The 20,620-nt window shown below is 38.0% G+C and overlaps 1 pseudogene; it reads right to left on the bottom strand.

Moving 5' to 3' along the window:
• Window positions 1-1,036: 1,036 nt before the first annotated feature.
• LOC104434697 lies at window positions 1,037-12,215 on the bottom strand (annotated as a pseudogene).
• Between the last annotated feature and the right edge of the window lie 8,405 nt (window positions 12,216-20,620).

Raw genomic sequence — 20,620 nt, 5'->3', positions numbered from 1 at the left:
TAACTCTAATCAATAATAAATTATGAAAAGGAAATTAGACTCTTGTAAACAAATTGAGTTACGATCAAAGTAAAATAGCGTAGGGAAGAGAATAAGAACACATGGTTATAGTGGTTCGGCTTAATCCAAGCCTACGTCCACTCTTCTGCACTGATAGCCCACTAGTTGGATTTCACTATGAATTAAAAGAGTTGTTATAGTAAAGCTCTTCCTTGATTCCACAGTGTAGAGGCTCTACTACACTTTCTCAAGGTCTCACAAAGATATAAACTCTGTTTTGAGTACAAGATTTTGCTCAACAATTGAATTGACTAAGAACAAGGAGCTTTAGACTTTGGAATTCTTCTATTGCGCACACACTTGAACAACTGGAACGTCTTCCTTATATACTCCTTCATGCCATCACACCCATTGGCACTTACCAAAGGAGTTCTTCCAATCTACCCGTTGGACATAATCAATTAGGGAGATTTCGAGTTATTTAAGGAATATGACGATAGCCCACCAATCCTACTCGCCTATACAATCAGGATCTAGGTTTCCATAAGTAGAACCTTCCAAGTATACTTTGCTAATCAACGGATCCAAAATCTCTGAATCAATCTCAATTTGAATAATGGATTCCGACATCCTGTATCCAACCAAGAGATCTTCTTCAGTCGATAGAATCAAATCTTCAACGAAATACTCAGTTCTGGATAAGCCTTCTTCGACAATCTAGAAACTGTCAATGAGGATAGACTTTGGGTCTTGAGTCTAGTAGTCCAGAGGTCTTTAGACTTTGATGGAAGAGTCTGCAACTCTTCAGACTAGACTGATGGAAACGTTTTGTCAACTTCAAAACACTCAAGGAAGTTTTCTCCAGCAGTAGTTTCCCGAAGACATCAGTGCTTATATACTTAGGGTAATTATATGTTGAAATTATATTCATGAAAATCTCACTTCTTGTGCTGGTTTTTGGTACATGGCATCATGTCTTGTCATTTCTTTTACTACCAGTCAATAACTAGTTACTATGGATAATATACCAAAGACATCACACTCTACATTTCTTAGGTACCACTTTCAAAGGATGGAGCTTCCTTAGTGTTATTCCGACCCACTCTCTCATGTCTAGGGTCTTGAGTCAAACCACCACCCAGTTCCTAATTGAAATGGTAAAGCAACGTTGCAAGACCCAGATGAAGCACCCTATGCGCCAATGAAAGTCCGACGCACATTCTTCTGCCTGATCGAAATGGAATTAGCTCGATGTTTTGACCCTTGAAGTCAGTGTTAGATCCTAGGAACCTCTCTGGTTTGAACGCCAATGCGTCCTCCTTGGCATCCGGGTCTCTTCCAATTCCCCACGCATTCACCAAAACCTGTGTATCTTTGGGTAAATCAAATCCCATGAATCTGGTTTCCCTTAAAGCATCCGGGTTTATTTCACCAAAGCTTGCAAAAACGGTATTTTTTCCGTGTTATTTTCTTTGAGCTTTCTGGTCAACCCCACAACCTGGCAATCTCATCTTTGGCCATTTTCATGGACTCGGGTTGGCGGAGTAGCTCCGCCATCGCCCACTCGATGGTGCTGCTTGTAGTCTTTGATCCAGCGAAAATATTTCCTACACCATCAAAGACACCCATTTAATATAGACGATCCCAAGTTCTCTAAAGCTCTCTCTCGACATGCAGAGTTCATATCTACCATTAATGGTAGTTCTCATCTCAAACCCCACTGGTAATCCACAACCCTACTGGTAATCCCCCCTGCTGTAGATGGATTGAACCCAGCTACCGATGGCTCTGACCCAGCAATTGACTGCTCTTTCAGTCCTTCTTTTCTTCATCTCCTTCGCATTTCTGGTTCCAACCCTCGTTCAGTCTGATTCTCAATTTTAGACTCAATTACACCAACGATGCCAATTTTCCTTGAATTATCCACCATCTTCTGTTCTCCTCCCTAAATCTTCCCCATTTTCCTCTCCTTATACAGTTTTTTCGCCATCGCCCCAGCATGTCCGAATCCTTTCTGACCTAATTCAGCCGTTACCTTGGGGATTTACTTATGGATTCCCATCATCAGGAAGAGGAATCGTGACTGGCTGCCCTCAGTCACAGAATGGGTCGTTTGTGGTCTGACTACGATATTGAGGTCTGGGACGAATCACCTCCGATGGAACAGCTACAAGAGTGCCGAAATGTGTTTGTAGGTACAATTCTTTCAAATCTTTCTATCAATCTTCAAGCTCTTCAAAATACTCTGAGGCGAGTTTGGCGGATAGAACAAGTTGAAATTACCCAACGTGAAGCTGGGCTTTATGTAGCAACTTTCAAATTAGAAATTGATAAACAGAGAGTATTAGAGGGTGGTCCATGGAACTTTGCTGGTCATTTGGTAATACTTAAGGCTTGGAGACCAAATACACCTTTACATTGCTATGATTTTACTACTTGTGCATTCTGAGTACAAGTTTTTGGACTACCCTTGAGTGGTGTTCAGACCAAATGCTTTGTAAAGCGGTAAAGAGTGTAAACAAAGTATTGGAGGTGAAAATTGATAAAAAGGAGGGAACTACTATCAGAGCTGGCTATGTTCGGATAGAACCTTATCTAGGTCAACCATTGAAAATAGGATAGTTAATTCGAATAGCTGGTAAGGCTATCTAGCTTGATTTTGTTATAAGCGACTTTCTCATTTTTGCTACTCCTGTGGTTGACTAGGACACTATGCTACTTATTATCAAGAAATCCCATTCAATGAATCGAAATTGACAGGCAAAGAGAAAATGTCATTTGGACAATGGTTAAGAGCAGAGGTCAAGGAACATAGTCCCTATTGGCTTATCTTTTATGGGATGAATGCTAATTCTGAAGACACTAAAGAAGTGATACCTGAAACTCCTCCTTCAGTGACCACAAAACTACCGGCGTTACCTCCCATAGAAGTTACAATAGTGGAACATCAATCAAGACCGACATGTTATACTCTCACTCATCAGTGCATCAACAGCATAACCTGTGCCTTTGTCCTGAAGGCCAAAAGTCTGCGATTCCCTCAACTAGCGCTATTATACCTACTGCACAAAAGATGAAAGGAGTAAAGAAGTCCCACTAACTATTAAGGACAGGGACACAGATTATCAGCATTATCACAGCTCGGTAATTCAATCTAATGCAGCTGCTCTGCTTCAGCCACTCCTTCAAGCAAGTACTTTGCCGGTGACTTCCATAAACGCAGCACTACCTCCTTCACCTATACAACAGCAAGGCAATCAGAATTAGATTATGGAGGATGTATAAAAAAAGAAACAAAAGTATACTCGATTATCGACCAAGGAAAGGATTGCAAAGAAACTAAAAAGGCAAATTCCCCATGACTCGCGTATTCCCTTATTTGAAGGTCTTGATGAAAATTTACTTATGGAAACTCATGTTATTTCGGCTGAAGATGACGGTAAGTGGGTTGAGGTGGCTTTGCCTAAAATGCCACCGATTGCAAAAATGAAGCTACTCAGTTGGAATTGTTAGGGACTGGGCCTTCCCCCTCACAGTTCAAGCCCTTAAGGTCCTTGTGGTCAAAGAGAAGCCTAACCTGGGTTTTTTGATGGAGACGAAGAACACAGAGGCTATACTAACTAGACTTCAGCATAGACTTAACTTCCTAAACTCACACTTGATTAATCCTATAGGACTCGCTGGCGGACTGGCTATGTTTTGGCAGTCTCATATTTCCCTACAAGTGGAAGACTCAACTCAGCACTTTTTTGATACTATATGTACGAATTCAAGGAAAGGTATAACGATGAAGTTAACTTGCTTACATGCACCGGTGTTGTTTCAATCTCGCCAACTATTCTAGAAAACTCTTTGCCAAATTGCATCCATCAACTCTTTACCTTGGGTTTGTGCTGGAGACTTTAATGAGATTATCTCTCAATAGGAGAAAGTGGGTAAACGAATAACAGACTCACATCAAATACATTCATTTAGAGAAGTATTACATGATTGTTCACTCATGGATCTTGATAGTAAATGTTGTGCTTTTACCTGGATGAATAATTGTCAGGGTGATGACTTGGTAAAATAATGGTTAGATAGGGTGCTATGTGATCTAAATTGGCGACTAACTTTCCCTGAAGCTGAGGTTTTTGCATTACCTGCTGTGGGCTCCGACAATAGCCCTCTCGCTATTAAATACGAAGCCAAACAAAGCAAAAGATGTAAACCTTTTCTGTTTGAGGCCTATTGGATAGAGCACTAGGATTGTAGCAGCACAATAGCCACTTCATGGGCCTTGGCTATGACAATTGGGCGCAATCGCCACACAAACTTCGGCTGGTCACTTAGCTCTAAATAAATGGAGTCGATGTAAGTTTTCTAATGCCAAATCACGGATCTCAGATTTGCAACAGTAATTACAATTTCTAACTAATCAGACAAGCGGTCCATATGACAGAGATTTAGCCGCAAATTTAAAGCAAGAGCTACAAGTGGCATGGTAGCAAGATGAGCAAAGTATTGGGCAATGCGTTCTAGAATAAAATGGCTAAAGTGGGGCGACAAAAATACCAAATTCTTTCATGCAACTACTATTCAGCGACGACAAAGGAACAAGATTAGTATGTTACTAGATCACAACCAAGAATGGGTTAGAGATGATCACACTCTCAAGGATATGACTATGGCTTTATATTCAAAACTTTATAGGTCGGCGGGACACCGAGACTATGGCCCCATCCTGGATCAATGTTCGAGTGTTGTTACACCTGAAATGAATGTCAAATTAGTTGCTGCGATCACATCAGAAGAGATTAGAAAAGCTACTTTTCAGTTGGGTAAAACTCAAGCACTAGGCCCTGATGGATTAAACGGTCTCTTCTACCAAACTCATTGGGATATCCTAAAGGAAGAGCTTATTCTTTCCGTCTAGAAGTTTTTTCAAACAGGAGTTATGCCCGTTGATCTAAACAAGACCATTATCTCTTTGATCCCAAAAGTCCCTAACTCGTAAAGCCTGGACCAATATAGGCCCATAAGCCTGTGTAACTATTCTTACAAAATAAATCCAAAGTCCTTGCTAATAGACTCAAATCCCTCCTACCTGACTTGATTTCTACCGAACAAAGTGCTTTTGTGAGTGGTTGCCAAATCTAGGACAACATATTAATAGTTCAGGAAGTGCTACACCAACTGAAGACTCGGAATAGGAAGTAGAATTTTCAGGCAATTTTAAAAATGGACATGCAAAAAGCTTATGACAGAGTGGAATGGGACTTCTTGAAAGACTATTTTCTCAGACTAGGTTTCCATCCCATTTGGGTGCAGTGGGTGATGCATTGTATAACGACAATATCTATATCTATCAAGTTTAATGGAGATCAACTTAACTACTTCCATCCTATGCGCTGCCTTCAACAAGGTGATCCTCTTTCCCTTACTGTTCATACTAATGGCGAATCTTTTGTCAACTTTAATACATCAAGCCATTGATATGGGTCATCTTAAGGGAATCCAATTGAATAGATGGTGTCCTACCTTATCTCATTTATTTTTCGCAAATGATGCAATCTTTTTCTTAGACGGGAAAGTTATGGAATGTCAAAATCTAGCTAACATTTTGAACCAATATTGCTTAGCTACCGGTTGGCAGTCAATCGGAATAAATCAAACATCTTCTTCAGTAAATTCTGTCCTACTACACTTAAGGACAATCTAGCACACCAATTTGAATTCTGTGCTTCATAAGACTGGAAAATACCTAGGTATCCCGTCAAATTGGGGTTGTTCTAAGCGAGATATGTTTGCATGGATTTTGGGAAGAGTGAACTCAAAATCAGATGGATGGAAAGAAAAATTGGTATCGAAAGGTGGAAAAGAGGTCCTTATCAAGAGTGTCGTTCAAGCTATCCCTCAATACACCATGTCCATCTTTAAGATTCCTGTGTCTCTTTGTCGGTCTATTGAGCAAAAGATAGCGAGATTTTGGTGGCAATCTGACGGTACAAAGAAGGGTATTCATTGGAGAAATTGGGAGTCACTAAAGTACATAAAGGAGTAGGGTGGTTTTGGATTCCGAGATCTAATTGCTTTCAATAAAGCAATACTTGGAAAACAGGCCTGGAGACTAATCAAGTATCCTTTATCCCTATGGAGTAAGCTATTCAAAGGTCTTTATTTCCACTCACAAGATTTTAGTTGTGCAGCCAAAGGTAACCGCCCTTCCTAGGGTTGGCAGAGCTTACTAATAGGGAGGGACTCAATTTTACCAAAGCTACAGTGGTCGGTGGGGGATGGAACAAAGATTTGAATTCATGAAGATCGATGGCTACCTAGGGAACTCTCGGTGGACACGCAAATAGTAATGAGCTACGAAGGGTAGCTGATTTGATGTTGCCGGATCACAATCGGTGGAATGTTCCTCTACTTCAATAGTTATTTGATGTTGAGGTTACCAAAGAAGTTCTTAACATTCCAGTCAGATCTAATTGTACAAAAGATAAGCTAATTTGGATAGCTACTCCTCTTGGTCGATGATACGTGAAGAGTGCATATCATTCAATCAAATACTCAGCCCTTCTCACATTAGATCATAGTGTATCATCTTCCATTCAGCCATCTCAGCCAATTTGGAAGAGTATTTGAAATCTTAAAACTGTCCCCAAAATTAGACTTTTCTTTTGGTCTATTTGTCAGAATGCTCTGCCTACCAAAGCCAATCTTTATAACAAACATATCAGTTCATAACCCCCCAAATGCATATTATGTACATAGGAAGTCCTTGAATTGATCGAGCATCTTTTTCTACTATGCCCGTGGATTAACTCGGTCTGGTCTCACCCTAAGATTGATATCATTATACTACAAACAAATTCACAATGCATTGTAGATTGGATTGTAGACAAATTTCAACATAAACAGCTCTTACTTGGTATGGATGTTGTCGCTGCACTCCTCTGGCAAATATGGAAGGCGCAAAATAGGTTTATCTTTAGTGGTCAGAAGCCCGATCCTTCTTTTGTGGTTGAAGCTGCTTTCACTCAGTTTCGATTAGCCCGATTAAACCGGCATACCTCCTCTATCGCGACAACCTCAGGAATCAATCTTTCCGATCCATGCTCTCTGTGGCAACCCCTTAATCCAGGGGTGCTGAAGATCAATATTGATGGGGCTTTTCAGATTGCAGATACCACAGGATCCATAGCTTACATTTGTAGAAATCATATAGGTAAAATGTGAGAGTACTAGTATGAACAAAATAAAGGAGTTAGGGAAGAGAATAAGAACACAAGATTTATAGTGGTTCGGCTTAATCCAAGCCTACGTCCACTCTCCCACGATAACAGCCTTCTTGGCTGGATTCCAATATGCAATCAACAAGAGATTACAACTTCGAGTGCAAACACTTAGTAGTAGATCACACTATCTCACTAAGTCACTCTTTTGGTATTTCTCTCACGATTACAAACGTTTAAGCTCTCAAGAGACAAGTATATGATCGAAAGTCGCTCAGACTTTGGAATTATAAATTCTACGCTCCGTCTCTTACTTGCTCATCGGTCCTTCATCTCCTTAAATACTCCTCCACTTCCAAACTACCCGTTGGACAATATCCCGGAGAATCGTCTTCCAATATACCCATTGGACAGCTCTGTATCTAGAAGATTTGGTAGCCGTTGAGTGACAAAGGTAGAATCCCAAATTGATTCCGATTGCCCATACAAACGGAATCTTGGTTTCCATAAGTAAAGCTTCTTCGTATAGAAAGTTCTTGTCTTCAAGATCCAATCGTCAATCAATTAGATTGAATCAATCAAATCAATCTTGATGTGGAATCCAAACCAGTTCACTAGCCGTTATATGATTGGGCTTGAGTTATGTTTCATCGAATCTGGATGTAAAGTCTGAAAGCAATAGACTTTACAATCGAGTCAGACTTTACAATCTGGGTCCGAACATATCTCGCTTCGAACAGATTTAGCTTTATGGTCTGAACACCGTCTGAATAAGTTCAGCTCCAACATAGAGTCTATCTTCTGGTTCATCATTCACGTTTAGTCTGGAATATGTTAGAATGAGCAGACTTCTGATGTAGAACAGACTTTGACACTAAAGTCTGGCAGTCTTCAGACTTTGACACGAGGTCTGGAAATCTTGAGAATATACTTTGGACATGTGTTACGTTCAGTCTTACGGTCGTCTTCACACTTTGACAATATCCTTTACATGTTCTATCATCTGCATGGTCTATTACTTAACCATTAAACATGTTAGTAGCCTTTGATTTATTTTGTCATCTTCAAAACATCATAAGGGATTTCCCTAACAAAATGGTGGAAGGATATAGTTGTCGAGTTACTGCTACCTCAGCTTTGCAGGTTGAACTCTTCGCACTCAAGTCATCGCTGCACCATCTTTTGCGGCTCGGCAAATCTAGTGATCCGCTGATTGTTGAATCGGATTGCCTTACAATGGTCGAAGCAATTATAGATCCTCAGACGACGCCATGGGAGGTTCGGTCGATGTTTGCTGAAGCGACTACTCTCCACCCCTGTTTCTCTCGACTCCAAATTAGGTTTTGTCGTCGTTTAGCCAACTCTATCGCAGATTGGGCTGCCAGGGCCCAGTTGCGCGGGTCTTTACCTTCTTCTTGGCCTACTTTCCCCCCACCTATTTTGTTAGATCTACTTATATCAGATGCTAGGGAAGCGGGATGCAATGTTTCTATAAATTGAATGAAGGTTTCCATTCAAAAAAAAAAAAAAAAACACCCATTTAATATACTATAATGTCTAGCTAGAATATCACTAATATTGATTCTTGTGCCATCATTAAAAAATTCTATCTCGCTTGAAAATCACTCTCTTGAATCGTCGGGTTAATAGTAAAAGTTCTCGTGCTTCACCTGATAAAAAATCCCAATCAAACATAGCAATTTATATGCTTCGAATTGACAAACAAATGTTAAGAGCGCCGACAGATTCACAAAAGAATTACTCATTTTGTGTTCCAATTTGAATAAGATTGTTGATCTCAATCCAACCTCTTCTATAGGCTTAAGACTTGTTTACTAAGGTCCAATGATACCTTCCACAATTGAAATAGCATTTTCAACAACTACTTACTATTTATGAAAACCTTTAACACTTTGAGTTTTTAGAGAACATTGCATAACAAAAAGTTGATACTGGTATATAGATTTTTTTATTCTATCCTGGTTTGGCCAATTCCCACTCATTTTATAATAACTAGCTCGAATGCTCTAGGAAAACACCAGATTGATTTATGGTTTATTTAAGGGTTGCGCTATTTCCACCCCTCATATAACTAACTCCACCCTATTTTTCATTAAAAAAGCAAAATTGCCCTCAATCATTAAATTGCAATTTAAAGTGGTAGACCCAAATTTATCCACTTTCCTTCTTTTTCCTTCTTATTCTATTATTATTTAGAATCTACACCATAATTAAACTTTCACATGTTTTGTGTTTATTTAATATGGCTAGAATGTGTATATTGGAGGCATTTTGTTTTCTTTTTATTTTTAAATTTTACTTTTGCAGAATAAGTTATGTTGAAAAGAAAAATTTCCAAGAAACCTGATTCTTTTTTACATTGTTGAGCAAAGTAATGGATTAATTGTCATATAGAATCTAGAGATTAGTATAGACAACTTTTCTAACAATCTCATCTTCATAAACTTTTATTTTTGTTATGTATATCACCGTCAAACCTTTTCTTATTAGGTCTTCTTCTTTTTTCAGAAACACTTCATGGATGATATTAATTTTCGTTATTCCCATTTGATGAGATTTCACTTGAATTTTTAAAAAGACATTTCTCATTTAATAAGAATTGTGATTTAATTACATTTTACCTTTTAAAATTTTTACATTGGAGAACGTAATTATGATTTTACTTCAAAAATTATTTGTAGGTTTTTTTTTTCGTCGATCATCCCATTATATGTATATGTGAACAAATTGATAAGAAATGATTTAATGGTGACACGCACAACAAATTTTTTAGACAACATTGAAATGAATTTGATTTAATGAAAATTTTCTTTATTAGTTTCTACATAAGTAAATTGTACTATTAAAGCAAAAACATAGTGCCTTTAACACACATGGGATATCCACAATATTATGATAAATAGATCCTAATAGAAGAAGAAAAACTTGAAAAGGAAGGAAAGTGAATAAGTTTGAGCCACCACTTTAAATTGCAATCAAATGATTAAGAACCATTTTATCTTTTTGGAGAAGAGGATGGATGTAGTCATATAAGGGGCGAAAATAGTGCCATCCTCATTTTAATATTAACTACTAAAATTTGTCTTTGACGCATGATGTGATCTTTTGTTTAAATGTCAATTAATTTTACCGCGCCGCTTAATAAACCAAAACGAAACATATTAAATATTGATAATGATGAAGTGAAAACATAGTGCCTTTAATAGACATGGGATATCCACAACAAACCAAAATGAAAAATGTTAAATCTTGATTATGATAAATGGTTCCTACATAGGAGAAGAAAAAACTAGAAAAAGAAAGAAAGTAAATAAGTTTGAGCCACCACTTTAAATAGCAATTGAATGACTTAGATAAATTTCGCCTTTTTGGTGAAAAGTGGTTGGATTTAGTCAAATAAGGGGTGGAAATATTGTCTCCCTTATTTTAATATTAACTAGTAAAACTTGTCCTTGATCCTACTTGTTTAAATGTCAATTAAGTTTACTGCACAACTTAATAAACCGAATTTGACCTAATATCTCTAAGATGGTAATATATGATCATGCCTTTTTGGCCGTGTTAGACGTGGAAGGGAGGAGCAAACTCACCGGAATGATTATGTTTACGTTCTGGGAAGAAATTTTCCGAGGGCCTTCTTTTCCATCGCCCTCAGAATCCAATACCGCATCCAAGAAGTCATTTGTCGTTCTCATCTCTCCCCTTAGCTTTCGCTCCTCCAACCTCTCTTTTACAAAACCTTCAGCAATCTTCATGGCTCGACCCATTTCCTTCGCCATGCTTGCCTTGATCCCCTGCGGGTCCAACCATATCAACCATGGCATGAAGTCGGCTACGTTAGGCTTGCCGCCCCACTCCATGACCCGGTTCATGGCATCGTAGAACTCGGGCCCTTCCTTTGATTCTGGGTCCAATAGATCTCGCGAGAGAACCATGTTGCCCACCACATTAAATGTCAGGAGAAAGAGGAATTGGGATAAGTCGATTCCTTGCACTCCATAAAATGAAACTTTTTTACGATTAATTATAATAAGAGACTGTATAGCAGCGCGTAACATATTAGACATGAAAAAAAATTATAGCTCCAAGTTGTGCAAATAGTTAAAAATAGGGATATAGTCAAATCGACCTCTAAGTAATTCATGAGCTCTACTTGACTTACTATGAATGACGCGATTGAGGTTTCGGGAGAAATTTTTACCCGCGGATTAGACCCAAAGCTTTTTCCAAAGGTTCCACTTCACTTTAAATTAAAGGATAGTGGGGTGAGAAGCGTACAAGAAAGCCCCTACTCCTAACATGCAGAGTTCTACCAATTGTTTATTTCGCAATGGCTTGAAAGAATCCGACGAAGAACCCCTTGCTTGATAGGGCTTGAGTTTAGAAATCCAAGATGAAATCTCGATGCATCGGATGCGGAAAGTGGCCTATTAACTACCAATGTTCAACACGAAAGGTCGAATTTTTTAAGCTCAAGTCAAACTTAATAAAGTGCTTGCTAAGCTTGGTTTCGACTCTGCTTCACTAACAAAACTAAATTAGCATCTAAACTCTTAAAACTTCAAGCTGACTTCTACAAATAAAATTAAGTGGAAAGTTTACTTATGCATGCTTTTGAAATTTATAGAGATGTACATGATACATGCAACGGAAGATATATAACCTTGGTCGTAGCCGAGAGCCGTCAACCACGAATGCCATGTCGTGGCCCTTGAAGAACTCTGCGGCGGCCTGAGCTGATTGGATCGCCATGGTGTTCACAGAACCGAGCTTCAACCACGTGACAGGCCCGTTCTCGGCTCGGAAGCTGTGGAGGTTCTGGTACGGCATGATCCCGAGGTCGAGGATGTCGCCGATCATGGGCCACGCTGGGGGCTGAGGGGGAAGCTTGGTGCGCTTCCAACGATTGAGAAGGAAAAATAGAAGTGCCGGGAGGAGGAGGCCGAGCCGAAAGGGTGAAGTAGGGCAGTACTCCATTGGCCAAGCTTTCAGCTATTGCTCACCCTGCACCTATGCGATTATTGCGTGGAAAACAGGATATAAATATACACTCTTATCCTCTTCACTTCACGAGAAACCAACCCAAAACAATAAAGAAAAAGAAATATATGCCGTCCACATTATAAAAAGGAAAAAAGAAGAAGATATCTTTTGGCTATGAAATGGAGTAAACGTGCTGGTCATGTTGATTCTCGTACATCCATTTCATCGAATTAGGTAAAATTAGATTCTTCGTTTTGATAATTTCAATATTGGTCCAACAACTTATGTGAATTATCCAATCAAATCTTGTACTAAGTTATGCAACTGAGTCTTATAACTTAAGTTTGGTATTCAATGTAATCTCTGGCTACCAAAGATCGAAAATTCCTGTCAAAATTATGATGTCTTGTTCTATCTTGAATTTCATGGACTGCTTTATCAACTTATTTGTCCTAAAAAATCAAATAATTATGCACTTACTTTTGCCTTAGTAAGATGGCATGTCATTTTTTCAAAATTACTATATAACTAATTCGATCATCAATTTGGTTGAAATTTCTGATCTTCCCTATCCAAGGGACTACTTCATGTTGAAACATGATTTTCACCGATGAAATAATCATGTATTTTCAAAGAAAATTATTTCAGCAATCAAATTCACCAATGAGGGTGGCGTTTGATTGTTGATATAAAAATAATCATTTTATATGATCTTGCATTCATTTTTCTTGCCACGTCCCTTTTGCATGTTTAAGCTAGAGGCATGATAGTTCATTAATAGTTAGGTTTCAAAATGAGTAAGTCATCCATTTATCTTATGAAGATTAGGGATCTCCGACAATCTTCAACTAGGGACAATGTCTCATGAGAACCTCAGGCCGATGGCTATTATTTTGATTGACAGCGACTCTATGGTTCTTACTTGGACTCAATTTTCTTCTCGATAATTTTGAACTGGCTTCTCCTGATCAATTAAAGACCCAAACAAGCTCAAAAGATTGCAAGCATCGAGATGAGCGTTTTCGAGTCTCTTTTCTAATGATATAGTTCATGGACTAATTCTAAGTGTAGTTTCCTTAATTTGTATTTTCTAAGAAACATCGGCTGATCCTGTACTGGGCCGCCTAAATGTTAAAGTGGATTTCACAATAGCTGTTCGGCCTAAAATTTTTACGCAAGTTACGTCGGCCTGTTGACTAACTCTCTTTAACATTTCAGCTCAATTGAATAAACAAGGAGCGTGTACCGTTTCCGCACGATTGCGCGGTCTGCCCGTGTCTGATCCGAGAAACTCACTTTCCCTTTTTTATTTTTTATTTTTTTTAATTCCCGTTGCCATCTTCTAATTGCCCATAATTAAGCCCCTAAGCCAGCCACCATCTAATCCCAACTGGACTAGAAGCAAACAAGAATTGAACTAGAGAATTAAAGAACCAAACTAGCTTCCAAACCAGCACCATCCCTGGTGATTTCCACCTAGAATGGCGTGAATACAGCTTGAGGTTGCAGTAAACCATCAGAGAAGGGACCAGACCTTCGCAATTATATGGACACATGAAAATTTGCAGAGAAAATAAAATCAGGAATGATAGACGACAGTCCCCATCTTGTGTGGTGTTCAGTAGGATTGTGTTCATTATTTTAACGTGTCAGTGCTCATATATCCCGTATTCTCTAATTGTACGTGTACATTTTTCTTCCCCACAATACAGAGAATATCAATGATTTTTACACTAAAAAAGAGTTGTATGTTGGCAACTCTTCACTTTAATTCATCCCCACACCAGATTATTCCTGGAGGGTCATTGAATATGTGTAACCTTCGCAATTATATGGACACACAAAAATTTTCATAGAAAATAAAATGAGAAATGAGAAATGAGAAATAGTAAATGACACAAGAAATGGACGTCGTTCGATACAAATGTTGAAACTTGTATTAGTAAAAAGAGTAAGCTGTTAATGACCTACTAGTTAATTGGAGAGCACACTGTTACAATCGATGACACACTTTAATTTCGAGTCCCATAATTACACCAAATACCCACGGTGTTTATGGAACAAATTTCGTAATATACACCAAAGAGAGAGAATCCCTTTCGGTCAGATAAATGGAAGAAAAAGAAAAGACAAAAAAAAAAAAAAAAAAACGACCAAGGGGCCACCAGAACCAATGATTACACTTTCTTTTGTTTTGTATTTGCTTCTCGTGTTGACAAGATTTTCCAACAAGCTCCCCTATTTCTACTAAATCATGAGCTCCTCTTCTATAAAATTATACTACTAGAAGAAGGCTCTTCATTAGATGTTGCTGCTGCTTGTGAAGAGAATTCAACGAAAGAAGACAACAAACTTCATGTGTAGCGGTTGAACACGCACGTAAGGAATCTATTGCAGGTTCGAACCAAATCGAAGAAGTAGTTGAATTTCATTAATTCGATCGGACTTGCTTTGGACTGTGTTAATTAACTGGTTCAAACTCAAGGCCTTATTTTAATGTAAACAGAACTAGAAAAGGGCGGTCAGAGCAGGAAGTGGGACTGGTTTCAGCAAAGGAAGAGGACCGGTTTTTGCTGAAAATTTGCTGGGATCAAAGCTGGAATGGGCCCACTGTAGGCAGCCTGTTGGGTCTGAAATGAGCTGCGTATGAGGCCATTTGACAGCTGCTATTCGTGACCACAAAGGACTCAATAATGACTTGACATTGTATTTGATATTTTCTCAACAACCCTAGGAATAGGCTCCGCTGAATTGTCTGGAAATGGCAGAGCTGAACGTGCTGGAAAAAAGTGAGAAAAGAACAGAGGATAATGAACGCAAAACTATTAAGAGACTGTAATATTTTTCCTTCTTCACAGTAAAACATTATTGAAAGGACGGGCATCGATCACGTGTGACCTTCAAAAGGGAATTTTCTTTTTCTTTCTTTAAGAGTTTGTGGAAAAAGAAATTAGGAAAGATTCTAAATAAAGGTATCAAAAGAATCTTATTGCAAATATGTGCCTCAATAAAGGTATCAAATGAATCTTATTGCAAATATGTGCCTAAAAAAGACATGACATCGTTGCTAGTCAAATAAAGGTATCAAATGAATCTTATTGCAAATATGTGCCTAAAAAAAAGACATGACATCGTTGCTAGTCAATGGCATTTCCCCCTCTATTATTATTATTATTTTGTTTTTTTTCCTTTTTCTTATTTTTTCCTTTTCATCAGTGACTAGTCTTAAGGCCACCGATGATATGTGGAGAGGACCAGGTGAGGGTCGCCCTCACCTTACTCAGGCAAGGCCACCCTCGAAAACCACAGGCTAAGACTCGATTTTGTGTAAAAATTGAGTTTTTCCACTAACTCCATTTAATTTAACTAACAAAAAGACCTAACTTTTTAGATATTTTATCTCCTACACTTAGTATCCTACGTACATTAAGATTAACTAAACCGCTAAAACGATATCGTTTTAACTGAATCCTAATTTTTACGCATAATCTTAATTAAATTAGGTTAAAATTTTTCCATAAAAAGACAAACTCAAAGAAGGAAAAAAAAAACGCAAAAACATATAAAATAAAGAAACATACAAAAAAAAAAAAAACCCATGATCATCGACCTAGGTGAGCATTGTTTCAAGGTAGAATTTGGAACTTGAAAATCGACCGATAAGAACTTATAGATTCCAAGGTTGAATGTATGCAAGATAGGTTATAGGCTTTCAAAAATGAGGAACTTGTTTTGATTTGAGAAGGTTTTAGGTTCTTGATTAGAGGAACCTAGAACCTAAAACCTAAAACCTAGAATCTAGAATGAGTTATAATATTTTTCTTAGTCCATATCTAAAAGTGCTAGTACGAACATCTAGAGGGGGGTGAATAGGTGTTCAAAAGAAATCTTGACAAATAAATGCAAAATAAAATCAGTCGCGGGTAAAGTCTGAATAAGGATTACAGTTTGACTAAACGAGCCACAAGACTTCTAGTAGATGTTCAGAATCTGTTATGCGATGTAACAGACTTCTAAAATAACCTGTAAGTATGCAACATATTTAAATAAGAAGAGTTAAGGAAAGAGAATGTTGTACACAAAATTTATAGTGGTTCAGCTTAAATCAAGTCTACATCCACTCTCTCATGCTAACAGCCTTCTGGCTGGATTTCACTATGCAATCAACAAGAGATTACAACTTTGAGTGCAAACACTTAGTGGTAGATCACACTATCTCATTAAGTCACTCTTTTGGTATTTCTCTCACGATCATAAACGTTTAAGCTCACCAAAGATAAGTGTATGATCGAAGTTCGCTTAGATTTTGGAATTATAAATTCTACACTCCGTTTCTTTCTTGCTCATATCCTTAATCTCCTTAAATACTCCCCACCTTCCAAATTAGCCATTGCACGGTATCCAAAAGATCGTTTTTCAATCTACCCATTTGATCTGTCTAGAAGATTTGGTAGCCGTTGAGTGACAAAAGTATAATCCCAATTTGATTATGATGGCCTATACAAATAGAATCTTGGTTTCCATAAGTAGAGCTTCTCCATTTTAGAAAGTTCTTGTCTTTAATATCCAATTGTCAATAAATTAGATTGAATCAATCAAATCTATCTTGATATAGAATCCAAACTAGATCACTAGCCGTTATATGTTTGGGGCTTGTGTTACATTTTGTCAAGTTGTCTCATTCTGGACATGCTTCGTTATGAATTTGTTAGGTCCTGAACTAGTGTCTCATTCTATATGTAAAGTCTAAGAGTGTTCTGTCGGAAGTAAAGTCCGAGTGTCTTTCGTCTGAAGTAGAGTCTGTGTATCTTCCGTCTGAAGTAAACTTTACAATCTAGACGTAAGTTTGAACATATTATGCTTTTAAACATATTTAGCCTTAAGGTGCGGATACGAGTCTGAATAAGTTCAGCCGAAGCATTGAATTTGTCTTCTGGTTCTTTCAAGTATAAACTTCGACAATATCATTTACATGTTCTATCATTTGCATAATCTATTACTCAACCATTAAACACGTTAATAGCCTTTAATTTATTTTGTCATTTTCAAAATATCATAAGGGATTTCCCTAACAATATTTTCATGTGATTCTGTGATAATCCATGTCATTCGATGATGAATGTATAATCTAGAAGCACTAATCTAAGCTTTCAATTTATGACTAAAACTTTTACTTTATTAACGTCCATATTTTTCGTGTGTTTGAATATAAGTTATAAAGTAAATTATAATAGTAAGTGGTGATCATTAAATGTTTAATTCATTGCAATTGGTCAATTGATAATATAGGTGGAACCTAGGTAGACCCTGGAACCGACTTTAGAACTTATGATAGGGTAAGTTCCAAGTTCTAGGATATGCAGGGTAAGTTCCATGTTCCAAAAAATAAAGAATGTGTTCCAATGGGTAAGTTTTAAGTCTCAAGTGGAACATGTATGAAACCCGAAATCGCTTACCCCTAGCCGATAGGGCGTTGAGGTTGCAGGCACCTCGATGAGGGTTGCAACCCTTGCCAACCAAAGGTAAGGGCCCACACTGCATGTATTTTTTTATTTTTTTTGAAAAGCTTTTAGATTAATTTTTAATCTAATTTAATTAAAATTTGGGTTAAAATTGTCTTTGGACAAAAATGTCCTTTTCCATCTAGAATATTCAACCAGATGGCGAGTTTAGACTTTTATTTGAAACTCCTATGGCAATTTCAGGTCTTTTTTTTTTTTTTTTTTTGAAAAAAAGATCCACTTTGAATCATTTTTGAGAAATTGTTAGAACCTTGGATCCTTATTTGAAAATTTTCCAAGAAATTTGGGTTATGGGACCAAGGACAGACCTAGTTCCTCCAAAATTGGACTAGAATAGGCCAGGTTGGGCTAGTCAAGGTCGTCTAGGGTCAACCCTAGACCAATGCTTGGCCTTACTATCACGTGTTAGAAAGTAGAACAATCAAATAAAACCAACGAAAGTAATATCCTCCAGCATTACACAAAGGAAATCAAATGAGTCATATTCAAGCCCAATGAAGTCAGATGATTTAGTGCAAAATACTTGTACATTACACAGTAAGATTTTATTAAATTGGTAAATTTACAAGTGGGCGAAGAATTGCCAACTATTGAAGGAATTTAACGATGAAAAAATAAATAGTAAATTATCAACTTGTTTGGATGTTTGGCATTATAGCAAAATCTTACCTTGGTAACATATAAAGAGATTCAGCAATTTGTATACAATTACCGTCATGCACTTCAGATGACTAATGTTTGGCAAAATTTTTTAAATGAACGTCTAAAGTGAGGTTATTTTTCCAAAAGATGGCCTAAGGTGGACATTATTTGAAATAGAGGTCCGAAGTTGCCAAATTAGTCTCAAATGAAGACTTGAGCTTGTTGGTTGGCCAAATTTTTGCTAGTTGGCAAGTACTTGATTTTTTTTTTTTTTTGGTGGTCGAAGGGTACCCTTCTAGTAGAGGAAATCACGTTGATTTTTTTCCTTTGGCCCAGAGGGTGGCTAGTCAATTTGGCAACACATGCAGTTTTTGTCCTCCAAATCCCCCTCCATGAGCATCTCACTTTTGTACTTAAGAGTCGAATTGGAGTTTCACCATCTTCTTTAGATTCCACTGCTATGCTACTGGAAGTCGGTGATGCACTAGCAATCGCATTATTGGGTTCAGCATTGTGTTTGAATCCATTAACAGGATTCTAATTTGGATGGGGATCAAAGTCAATCCATGTCAACCTTCGATCCATTCAAGGAACTGGTATTGTTCATGGTCTGTGATTCAAGACTCTATTATGGACTAGTGTCTATGGACCAAGTTGATCACAATCATCCATTTATTGGACTTGTGTAGAACTAACTTTAGGGCAATTTTTTTTTTTTCGACAAGTAAAGTTTTATCGTTGGCTTAAAAGGCAAGTGAGCTACTTGCTACATGCTTAAGTCATACAATTTAAACAAGACCCAAATGCTTACATAAAAACTTGTAATTGCCCAAAGATATTTGGGGAAAATTACCAAAAAAATCATAATATATTGTACTTTTTCTAATTCAGTCATAAACTTTTTAATTGTGTCAATTAAGTCCTAAAGTTTTTCAAGTTTCACTAATTTAGTCCATCTAGCATTTTGATCGAAAATTATCAAAGTAAATGACATCATACTTTTTAGTATTTTAATATTTTTGAATTTATAATATTAAATATTTTTAAATTTCTCTTCTTCATCCTTTTTTTTTTTTTTTCCGTTTTCTTCCTTTGCCAAACCTTGGTGATGGCCGATGATTGGCCATAGGTTATGACTGACAAGGGTTGCCCTTGCTAGCCTTAGGTGAGGTCACCCTTGTTGCCCTTGAGTAAGGCTTGTCCAAACTAGATTTGATAGGGTTGAGCTTTGCCTGAAGCTGGCTAGGTTGGCCCTTGCTAGCCTTTAGGGATGGTTGGCCTCGCCATCTTTGGGCAAGCCTCGCCCGAGACCAACCCTTGTGAAGGTTAACGAGGTTGCGCCTTACCCTCGCTAGATTGGGCAAAGTTGAGCCTCGTGTGAAGCTATGACTTGCCGAATTTGGCAAGGCAGCAAGATCCTCCCTTGCTAGGTCTTGGTGAGGGTAACCATCATTGGTTGTAGCCTATGGTTGGTCAGTAGTCATTCCCAAGGCTCAACAACCATTAGAGAAAGAAAAGAAAAGAAAAAGTATTCAAAAATAAAATAAAAATATTAAAAATATTCCACGTTTGCGCTAGTTGCACCATATAGGATGCCTGACATTTATGTTAGTATTTTTTTTACCAAAATTGATCATATGAGCTCAATTGGCAAAATGTGAAAACGTTTAGGACTAACTTGTATAATAAAAAGGTTTATTATTAAGGGTGTGTTTGTTTCATTGAAAGTATTTTACCAGAAAGTGTTTTCTGGATTTTCAGCCGTTTGGTTCTCTAAAACAGATTTGGTCAATGGAAAATACTTTTTGGTCAACAAAAATATTATATATTATTTTAGGAAAACGAATTCCTCTCGCCTCAAAAGGTGAAAACACTGTCCCTTTTCATCTTTTTCTCTCTTACCTTTCACTTTTCCTCTCTAGATTTTTCTAAGGTACGGACTCCGCCAATCAGCTCACTGAACGCGAGAGTGCGGAGATGTCGGCGGCGAGCATTGCCGCGCTCCGGCGAGATGAGGAGCTGAAGCTTTTCGATGATGTGAGGGTCGGCGTTAAGGGCCTCGTCGACTCCGACATCTCCCGGATCCTATCATTCTTCGTCCACGCCCCTCGGGAGGCCCACGATCGTCTTGTCGACCTCGCGATCCCCACCATCGACCTCGCGGTCATTGTCGACGGCGGCGGTGGCAACGGGGATCTCTGGTGAAGGGTTGCAGAGGAAGTCTAGAGCGTGTGG

This window comes from Eucalyptus grandis, chromosome 2 (genome assembly GCF_016545825.1).
Source record: "Eucalyptus grandis isolate ANBG69807.140 chromosome 2, ASM1654582v1, whole genome shotgun sequence".
Classification (NCBI taxonomy): Eukaryota; Viridiplantae; Streptophyta; class Magnoliopsida; order Myrtales; family Myrtaceae; genus Eucalyptus; species Eucalyptus grandis.
Note: the sequence above shows the minus strand (reverse complement) of the source record. Positions and strands in the feature narration are given on the sequence as shown.